The 11,454-nt window shown below is 36.2% G+C and overlaps 1 non-coding gene across 1 annotated transcript; it reads right to left on the bottom strand.

The window, feature by feature from the left end:
• Window positions 1–4,204: 4,204 nt before the first annotated feature.
• On the bottom strand, window positions 4,205–4,308 carry LOC112793641 (small nucleolar RNA R71). Its single transcript, XR_003198343.1, has one exon. It is a non-coding gene; the product is annotated as a small nucleolar RNA R71 (small nucleolar RNA).
• Window positions 4,309–11,454: the final 7,146 nt, after the last annotated feature.

Genomic DNA, 11,454 nt, shown 5'->3' with positions numbered 1-11,454 from the left:
GTCCAGAAACACAGATTAGAAGCTATAAAGTGGGAGAATCCATTCATTCAAAAGAAGAAGCTGATAATTCATAATTTTAGGTTTTTAGATGTAGCTTTTAGAGAGAGAGAGGCTCTCTCCTCTCTCTTAGGATTTAAGATTTAGGATTAGGATTTAGGACTAGGATTTCTTCGTCTTTTCAATTCCAGGTTTAATATTCCTTTACCTTACTTTATGTTTTCTTCTACTTTTATTTATTCTATTACTTTAGTTGGTTACTTGATGTTGCCAATTTGGTTTATGGATTCCTATGTTCAATCTAACTTTCTATTTAATATAAATCGAGGTATTTCAGATATTTGATTTTTATTTTAGCTTCCTATATTCTTGGCTTTGGTTGAGTAATTAGAGACTCTTGAATTATCAAACTCTTTTGTTGATTGATAATTGAAAGTTGCTAATTGACTTGAATTCTACTAACTCTGATAAGGAGGCTGACAAAGGACTGCTGATACTGTTGGAATCTGACCTCCCTGCACTCGAAATGGATTTTCTAGAGCTACAGAACTCTAAATGGCGCGCTTACAACGCTGTTAGAAAGTAGACATCCAGATCTTTTCAGAAATATATAATAGTCCATACTTTATTCGAAATTTGACAATGTAAACTGGTGCTCAACGCCAGTTCCATGCTGCATTCTGGAGTCAAACGCCAGAAACACGTCACGAACCAGAGTTGAACACCAAAAACACGTTACAACTTGGCGTTCAACTCCAAAAGAAGCCTCTGCACGTGTAAAGCTCAAGCTCATCCCAAACACACACCAAGTGGGCCCCGAAAGTGGATTTCTGCATTAATTACTTACTTCTGTAAACCCTAGTAGCTAGTTTAGTACAAATAGGACATTTTACTATTGTATTCAGTGTCTTTTGACAATAAGGTCTTTTGACAATATAGTCTTTTGACCATTCGGTCTTTTGATTACGTTTGGGGGGCTGGCCATTCGGCCATGCCTGAACCTTCATCACTTATGTATTTTCAACGGTGGAGTTTCTACACACCATAGATTAAGGGTGTGGAGCTCTGCTGTACCTCAAGTTTTAATGCAATTACTACTATTTTCTATTCAATTTAGCTATTCCTGTTCTAAGATATTTGTTGCATTTCAACATGATGAATGTGATGATCCGTGACACTCATCATCATTCTCACCTATGAAGACGTGACTGACAACCACTTCTGTTCTACTTTAGACCGGGCGCATATCTCTTGGATTCCTTAATCAGAATCTTCGTGGTATAAGCTAGATTGATGGCGGCATTTATGAGAATCCGGAAAGTCTAAACCTTGTCTGTGGTATTCCGAGTAGGATTCAGGGATTGAATGACTGTGACGAGCTTCAAACTCGCGATTGTTGGGCGTGATGACAAATGCAAAAGAACCAAGGGATTCTATTCCAACATGATCGAGAACCGACAGATGATTAGCCATGCCGTGACAGAGCATTTGGACCTTTTTCACTGAGAGGATGGGATGTAGCCATTGACAACGGTGATGCCCTACATACAACTTGCCATGGAAAGGAATAAGAAGGATTGAAGGAAGGCAGTAGGAAAGCAAAGATCCAACAGGGACAAGCATCTCCATACACTTATCTGAAATTCCCACCATTGAATTACATGAGTAACTCTATCTTTATTTTCTGCTTTATTTATTATTCGAAAACTCCATAATATTTACTATCCACCTAACTGAGATTTACAGGATGACCATAGCTTGCTTCATACCAACAATCTCCGTGGGATCGACCCTTACTCACGTAAGGTATTACTTGGACGACCCAGTGCACTTGTTGGTTAGTTGTGTGGAGTTGTGACTAAGTGTGATTCATGTTTGAGAGCGCTACCAAGTTTTTGGCGCCATTGTTGATGATCACAATTTCGTGCACCAAGTTTTTGGCACCGTTGCCGGGGATTGTTCGAGTATGGACAACTGATGGTTCATCTTGTTGCTCAGATTAGGTAATTTTCTTTTTTATTTTCTTTTCAAAAAGTTTTCAAAAATATTTTTCAAAATTCTCCCTCTATTTTCAAGAAATCCTTCAGAGTTTTTAAGAATGAATTCTAGAGTTTCAAAATGGTATGCTGAAGCTTGGCTGGCCATCAAGCTTTAGACTAACCTGGTATGATTCCTGGAATTTTGATTGAGGACTTTGAATTCATTACTTCCTTTTTCCTATATGTTTTCGAAAAAAATAAAATAAAATCCAAAAAAATAATAAAATTATAAAAATCAAAAATATTTTTGTGTTTCTTGTTTGAGTCTTGTGTCATGTTTTAAGTTTGGTGTCAATTGCATATTCATTTTGTTCTTACAATTTTCGAAAATTCATGCATTCATAGTGTTCTTCATGATCTTCAAGTTGTTCTTGATATGTCTTCTTGTTTGATCTTGATGTTTTCTTGTTTTGTGTCTTCTATTGTTTTTCATGTGCATCTTTGCATTCATATTGTCTAAGCATTAAAGATTTCTAGGTTTGGTGTCTTGCATGTTTTCTTTGCATCAAAACTTTTTTTCAAAAATATGTTCTTTATGTTCATCATGATCTTCAAAGTGTTCTTGGTGTTCATCTTGACATTCATAGTGTTCTTGCATGCATCATTGGTTTTGATCCAAAATTTTCATGTTTTGGGTCATATTTGTGTTTTTCTCTCTCATCATTAAAAATTCAAAAATAAAAAAAAAAATCTTTTCCTTTTTTCTCTCAAAATTTCGAAAATTTGGGTTGAATTAGTCAAAAAAATTTTAAAATTAGTTAGTTCCTATAAGTCAAGTCAATTTTTCAAATTTTAAAAAAATCTTATCTTTTTAAAACTTTTTCAAAATTCAAATCTTTTTCATTTTTCTCTCATGATTTTCGAAAATTTCAAAAAATTATTTTCAAAATCTTTTCTTAATTTTATTTCAAAATTTTTGAAACTTAACTAACAAGTAATGTGATTGGTTCAAAAATTTGAAGTTTGTTACTTTCTTGTTAAGAAAGGTTCAATCTTTAAATTCTAGTATCTTATCTTTTAGTTTCTTGTTAGTTAAGTAATTAATTTTAATTTTAAAAATTAAATCTTTTCTAACCATATCTTTTTAATCATATCTTTTCATTTTATCTTTTATATCATATCTTTTTTTCAAAATTTTATCTTTTTTCAAAAATTTGATTTTAAAATATCTTTTCTAACTTCTTATCTTCTTATCTTCTTATCTTTTCAAATTTGATTTTCAAATCTTTTTCAATTAACTATTTGACTTTTTGTTTGTTTCATATCTTTTTCCAAACCACCTAAAGACTTTTCTCTCTCTAATTTTTGAAAATACCTCCCTCTTTTTCAAAAATTCTTTTTTTAATTAATTAATTATTTTAAAATTTTAATTTTAATTTTATTCTTATCTTAATTTTCAAAAATCATTAACTCCTTTTCAAAATTATTTTTGAAAACTTCTGTCTCTCATCTTATTCTATTTATTTATTCATTCACTAACACTTCTCTTCATCTCAAATCACTGCCCCTATCCTCACCTTTGTGTTTGGATTTTCCTTTCTTTATTTCCTTTCTTCTTCTACTAACAATAAGGAACCTCTTTACTGTGACATAGAGGATTCCTCTTCTTTTTCTATTCTCTTCTCTTTCATATGAGCAGGAATAAGGAAAAAGGTATTCTTGTTGAAGCTGATCCAGAACCTGAAAGGACTCTGAAGAGAAAACTAAGAGAAGCTAAATTACAACAATCCAGAGACAACCTTGCTAAAATTTTTGAACAAGAAAAGGAGATGGCAGCCGAACCCAACAACAATAATGCAAGAAGGATGCTTGGTGATTATACTGCACCTACTTCCAAGTTTGATGGAAGAAGCATCTCAATTCCTACCATTGAAGCAAACAATTTTGAGCTAAAACCTCAATTAGTTGCTCTAATGCAACAGAACTGCAAGTTTCATGGACTTCCATCAGAAGATCCCTACCAGTTCTTAACTGAGTTCTTGCAGATCTGTGAGACTGTTAAGACTAATGGAGTAGATCCTGAAGTCTACAGGCTCATACTTTTCCCTTTTGCTGTAAGAGACTGAGCTAGAGCATGGTTAGACTCTCAACCTAAAGATAGCCTGGACTCTTGGGATAAGCTGGTCACGGCCTTCTTGGCTAAATTCTTTCCTCCTCAAAAGCTGAGCAAGCTTAGAGTGGATGTTCAGACCTTCAAACAAAAAGATGGTGAATCCCTCTATGAAGCTTGGGAGAGATACAAGCAGATGACCAAAAGATGTCCTTCTGACATATTTTCAGAATGGACCATGTTAGATATATTCTATTATGGTCTATCTAAGTTCTCTAAGATGTCACTGGACTATTCTGCAGGTGGATCCATTCCCCTAAAGAAAACGCCTGCAGAGGCTCAAGAACTTATTGACATGGTTGCAAATAACCAGTTCATTTACACTTCTGAGAGGAATTTCGTGAATAATGGGACGCCTCAAAGGAAGGGAGTTCTTGAAATTGATGCTCTGAATGCCATATTAGCTCGGAATAAAATGTTGACTCAGCAAGTCAACATGATTTCTCAAAGTCTGAATGGATGGCAAAATGCATCCAACAGTACTAAAGAGGCATCTTCTGAAGAGAAGCTTATGATCCTGAAAACCCTGCAATAGCAGAGGTAAATTATATAGGTGAACCTTATGGAAACACCTATAATTCATCATGGAGAAATCATCCAAATTTCTCATGGAAGGATCAACAAAAGCCTCAACAAGGCTTTAATAATGGTGGAAGAAATAGGCTTAGCAATATCAAGCCTTATCCATCATCTTCTCAGCAACAGACAGAGAATTATGAACAGAGTACCTCTAACTTAGCAAATTTAGTCTCTGATCTATCTATGGCCACTTTAAAGTTTAATGAGTGAAACAAGGTCCTCCATCGGAAATCTGGAGGCACAAGTGGGCCAGCTGAGTAAAAAAATCACTGAAACTCCTCCTAGTACTCTCACAAGCAATACTGAAGAGAATCCAAAAAGAGAGTGCAAGGCCATTGATATAATCAACATGGCCGAACCTAGAGAGGAAGGAGAGGACATGAATCCCAATAAGGAATACCTCATGGGACATCTCTCAAGTAAGAAGGAGTTCCCTATTGAGGACCCAAGGGAATCTGAAGCTCATATAGAGACCATAGAGATCCCATTAAACCTCCTTCTACCATTCATGAGCTCTGAAGACTATTCTTCCTCTAAAGAGGATGAAGATGTAACTGGAGAGCAAGTTGTTCAATATCTAGGAGCTGTCATGAAGCTGAATGCCAAGTTATTTGGTAATGAGACTTGGGAAGGTGAACCTCCCTTGCTCATCAGTGAACTAGATACATGGGTTCAGCAAACCTTACCTCAAAAGAGACAAGATCCTGGCAAATTCTTAATACCCTGTACCATAGGCACCATGACCTTTGAAAAGGCTCTGTGTGACCTGGGGTTGGTGCACGAAATTGTGATAATCAATGGCGCCATCAACATGGTACGCTCAATTGCAATCTCAACTCTTTATCACAACTTCACACAACTAACTAGCAAGTGCACTGGGTCGTCCAAGTAATAAACCTTACGCGAGTAAGGGTCGATCCAACGGAGGTTATTGGTATAAAGCAAGCTATGGTCATCTTGTAAATCTCAGTCAGGCGGATTCAAATGGTTATGGAGGATTAATGATTAAAAGATAAATAAAACATAAAATAAGGATAGAGATACTTATGCAATTCATTGGTGAGAATTTCAGATAAGCGTATGGAGATGCTTTGTCCCTTCCGTCTCTCTGCTTTCCTACTGTCTTCATCCAATCCTTCTTACTCCTTTCCATGGCAAGCTGTATGTTGGGCATCACCATTGTCAATGGCTACAGTCCCGTCCTCTCAGTGAAAATGTTCAACGCGCTCTGTCACAGCACGGCTATTCAGCTGTCGGTTCTCGATCATGTCAGAATAGAATCCAGTGATTCTTTTGTGTCTATCACTAACGCCCCACAATCGCGAGTTTGAAGCTTGTCACAGTCATTCAATCCTTGAATCCTACTCAGAATACCACAAACAAGGTTTAGACCTTCCGGATTCTCTTGAATGCCGCCATCAATTCTAGCTTATACCACGAAGATTCTGATTAAGGAATCCAAGAGATATCCACTCAATCTAAGGTAGAACGGTGGTGGTTGTCAGGCACACGTTCATAGGTGAGAATGATGATGAGTGTCACGGATCATCACATTCATCAAGTTGAAAAACAAGTGATATCTTAGAATAAGAATAAGCTGAAATGAATAGAAGAACAATAGTAATTGCATTAATACTCGAGGTACAGCAGAGCTCCACACCTTAATCTATGGTGTGTAGAAACTCCACCGTTAAAAATACATAAGAACAAGGTCTAGGCATGGCCGAATGGCCAGCCTCCCAAAGAGGGTTCAATCATAAAAACATGATCAAAAGATGATCTAGAGATCTAAGGTGATCAAAAGATGATCTAGAGATCTAAAGTGATCAAAAGATGAATATACAATAGTAAAAGGTCCTACTTATAGAGAACTAGTAGCCTAGGGTTTACAAATATGAGTAAATGACAGAAAAATCCACTTCCGGGCCCACTTGGTGTGTGCTTGGGCTGAGCATTGAAGCATTTTCGTGTAGAGACTCTTCTTGGAGTTAAACGAAAGCTTTTGTGCCAGTTTGGGCGTTTAACTCCCATTCTTGTGCCAGTTCCGGCGTTTAAGCGCGCCAATTGGGCTTCTGTAGCTCCAAAAAATCCACTTCAAGTGCAGGGAGGTCAGAATCCAACAGCATCTGCAGTCCTTTGTAGAACCTATGCACAATTACTCAAGAGGGGGGGTGAATTGAGTATTGCAACAACAATGAATCTTTTTGCGAAAGTTAAAGACAATATACAAAAGTGTTATTGTACTAGTATTTTTCCAAGAGCTTAACTCAATTGCTAAGCATTTATAAGGAGCTTTTACTTTCCAATAGACACCAACTTAAATAAATTGATCAAGCTTTTCACCAATCGGACTTAAGCTACTCCTTAAGTACTTACGAAGCTACTTTTCGATCACAATTTATTTGCTCAAAGGTAAAAGACAATAATATTGAAGAGATGAGTTTGGAGAGATGCAAACGCTATTTAGAGTGGTTCGGCACAATCCTTGTCCTACGTCCACTTTCTTTCTCAATCGCAATTGAGAAGTTCCACTATTGCCAAGCTTCAAGGTGCTCGCGCAAAAACCTTTTACAATCCGAGTCCTTAGTTTCTAACACCTCACGGTATATGATCACCACTCGTATACTAACCCACTCCACTTAGAGATACCTTCTCTAAGATTTGCCTTGAGTACTTAGTATACCTCTTTGGTATCCTCACCGACTATAGTGTTTATAACTCTTGACTCAACCTTGGAGATCACACTCCAATTTACAAAGTGTACAAGAAAACAATTCTCAAAGAATTGTTGAGATGAAATGAGTACTCTCTAGAAGAGTGTATGATTACAAGTTTAGCACTATTGAACCAATTGATATTGCTCTCTCAAATTGTGTATTATAACACCTTAAAAAATGTGTAGAATGAAGGAATATGAACAAGATAGTTTGCAAATACTCAAGTATATGAAATAAGGCTTCAATCCATCTATTTATAGACTCCCCAAACCTTAGAAATGTTGGGGAGTTAGTGGGATGGAGCCTTTTTGTCAAAACTAGCCGTTTTTTATGTTTTTGAATCATTTGCATCGATGCATAACACTTTGCATCGATGCAAATGTGTCTTTGAAGCTGAAATTTGAATTTTCAGCTAGGTTGCATCGATGCAAACATCTTTGCATCGATGCAACAAGTCGTTGCATGCTTTGCATCGATGCAAGATGAGTGTGCATCGATGCAAACCTTAAAGAATGGCTTAAAATCACTTCAAAATACTTAGGATTGATCTCAAACTTGTTGGAGTCAATTCCTATGCTTTTATACCTTTGAAAACAAGTTTTAAACCATTTGGCTAGCATCGAATTGCAAGATGTGCATATGATATGATAATCAAAACATTTTGTGAGTGTGTGTTGAGAGATTTAGCAATTGGTTCTTAACAAGAAGTTACCTAAGTCCTAAGACACTATACTTGTCTTCAAATGTTGTGGACTTGAGTTTCTTGTTGTTGTTGTGTTGCTTTCAACTCTTCATTCCTCAACGTTGAATGTTGGTTGATCTTTCAACATGCTTGTTCATTCAAGTTGTTTGTTGGTTTGTCTTTCATGTCGTTTGTTGGTTTGTCATTCATCAAAACCTACGAATACAAACTTCGCATACAAGCAACATGATTTACAATTTCCCCCTTTTTGATAATGACAAACCAATTTTGAGGATATGCATTTATAAATGATTTTGAAAGCAACAATAATGCACTTTGTTTTATAGAAAGCTTTGGAGAAGACTTCACAAAAAAAATTTTGCAGGAGTTCCCCCTAAATATGTGCATTTGTTCCCTTAAAGGGCGTTTATCAAAGAAAACGATTTAGATATCAAAGTTTTTGCTTAGCGGAAGTCTTTTTGAAATCATTGTTTCGCAAACTTATTTCTTCTTTTCAAATCCTCAAACTTCTTCTTTTTCAAAACTTCAAAACTTCAAATATCCTCAAACTTCTCTTCCCCCTTTTGACATTATCAAAAAGAAAGGAGTTTGAAGTGTGTCATAGAAGCATGCATAAAACAATGAAAAAAAAAATTTTTTTTAAGTTCAATTTCTCTTTTAATCTCAAGGATGAGATATTCCCCCTTTCAAAAAGAATTTGATTTCCTCTTTTTATATATAACAAGCATGCATAATTCCCCCTAAAGAAGTGAAATATATCAAAGCATGCACATTAACTTAAAATAGGGGTACCAAGCCTATTTTGAGTTATTCACCAAATAAGCATACAAGCATTAATCATTAAACAAAATTATGAAGGAAATATGAAAGTATTTAAACCATAATAGAAATCCTTAGCTTACTAGGAGTTAGTTTAACAATTCATATAATCAAATAAACATAAAGCAATAAAAAGTGACTTGATGAAGAGGAGACAATCAATCTTGGTCTTCATCATCATCATTATCCTCTTCATACGGTAGGTGGATGCCGAAATGCTCATATAAGTCATCAATACGACGATCCAAGCGACCCGTGCGATGATCTACACGAGACACACGACGATTAAGTGCTTCAAGTTGCCTACCATGCTCTACTTCAATCCTTTGGATGTTTTGGTTGATGGATTGTAATTCTCTCATTACATCAACCAAGGAGGGTGGTTCTTGAGCTTGAGGTGCTTGTGGAGGAGCTTGCTCTTGAGGACCTTGTTCATCAACATTTCTTCTTCCCATTTTGTTGAGAAGATGAGTGTTGATACAAGATTGAGGTGGTACTTCCTTGGCAATCTCATTTGATACATCAATACCAACATAATCAAAGACTTTAGACCATAGGCAAAGGAATCCTAATCCACCATTCCTATCCTTCATCTTGAGCCTAATCATATGTTGTACTATAAAGTATGGCCAATTAATCTTAATCCCATTCATCATAGCCCACATGACAATCAAATCTTCATCATTTACGTTCGCATGCCCGGATATTCTAGGTTGCAATACATAGGTGACTAGATATAACAAAGTTCTATGTTCCGCATTCATTGAATTGCAACTAATTTTGGAGTGAGCTCCTTGTACAAGGTTGAACAAATGCATGGCATTGTCCTTTGAATAACCCCATTCATCAATTGGGGTTTTACCACCTTGAAACAAGTCACCTTGATTTGGCAACTCCCAAATGGTGGCTAACTCATCACCATCTAGCCTATAATCCTTTCTTCCTATCTTGAAGAATAATGTGAAATTTGATTCATCTTCCTCATCAATCTCAATCATGAGTGTACTATAGGCTATGGCAACTAAATTCGGATAATATTTACTCTTAATTTGAACAAAATCCATGAGGCCTTGATGAACTAGAATAGCCTTAAGAGTATCAAACTTATGAATGACAAGAAGGGTCGGATCCAAATACCTTGGAGGAATTTCCTTTCTTCCGGCGAGCCTTGCCTCATAGAATTGAAGATCTTCATTAGAAGCAAAGTACCTTGCCAAAGGATGATCATTTGGAGGTGGAACCACACTTGAAGAGCCTTTTGACTTCTTGATGGTTCTCTTGATTCTAGGCATTGTGGATGATTTTGTTTTATGGGTTTTGTAGAGGAGAATGTGGGGACTTCAAATATGTAATTTGTTTGTAGTGGGTATCAAAGTTTTGTGAGTTGTATGAAGCTATATGTGAGCTTGTTTTGGAGGTTATGGAGGTTTGAATGTGGGGATATGAGTTGTGAGGTTGAAGATGATGAAAAAGTGGGGTTTTGTTGCTCAAAAATGCCAAATTCACGTGTTTTTGTGCAATTTGGTCGTGTTTGCATCGATGCAATAGGCTTTGCATCGATGCACATAGCACGTTGTGTGCTTTGCATCGATGCAAAGCTTGGTTGCATCGATGCAACATGCATCATTTTGCCCAGAATCACCAAATTTTCATCCTTTGGTGGTTCTTTCTTCAATCCTTTGAGTTCCATCATGTATATACTCACTTAAACCATTATAAACTTCAATTTGTTGATCCTCCATTGTTTATAATCTTCAAATTCTTTAATCTACCTCAAGATTAATCACTCATTCATCAACTCATAAACCTACAAAACAATGGCTAATTGGATATCTCCAATGCTTAAGTTAGTAAGAGATACAAAAATAGCAATATAAATACAATGAATTCAAACAAATCATATTAGATTAGAATCCAAGATACCAAGTTCATTTCGGATGTTAAAAAAACTTTCTTTACATAAAGGTTTAGTGAAGATGTCCGCTAGTTGTTTACTAGTTTCGACAAATTCAATAACCACATCACCCTTTTGAACATGGTCTCTTATGAAGTGATGTCTAATCTCAATATGCTTGGTTCTTGAATGTTGAACCGGATTCTTGGTTAAATTTATTGCACTAGTATTATCACATTTGATAGGAATGTGATCAAACATGAGTCCATAGTCCACAAGTTGTTGTTTCATCCATAAAATTTGGGCGCAACAACTACCGGCGGCTACATACTCGGCTTCGGCGGTAGACAAGGCTACACTTACTTGTTTCTTACTATGCCATGAAACAAGAGAGTTTCCTAGCAAGTGACAAGTGCCGCTAGTGCTTTTCCTATCCAATTTGCAACAGGCAAAATCGGAATCGGAATAACCAATCAAATCACAAGTGGATCCTTTCGGATACCACAATCCAACATTTAATGTTCCTATGAGATACTTCATAATCCTTTTCACCGCACTTAAGTGAGATTCCTTAGGATTAGCTTGGTATCTCGCAC

The sequence above is a fragment of the Arachis hypogaea genome, chromosome 3 (genome assembly GCF_003086295.3).
Source record: "Arachis hypogaea cultivar Tifrunner chromosome 3, arahy.Tifrunner.gnm2.J5K5, whole genome shotgun sequence".
NCBI classification, from domain to species: domain Eukaryota; kingdom Viridiplantae; phylum Streptophyta; class Magnoliopsida; order Fabales; family Fabaceae; genus Arachis; species Arachis hypogaea.
This window is presented reverse-complemented; position numbering and strand designations above follow the sequence as displayed.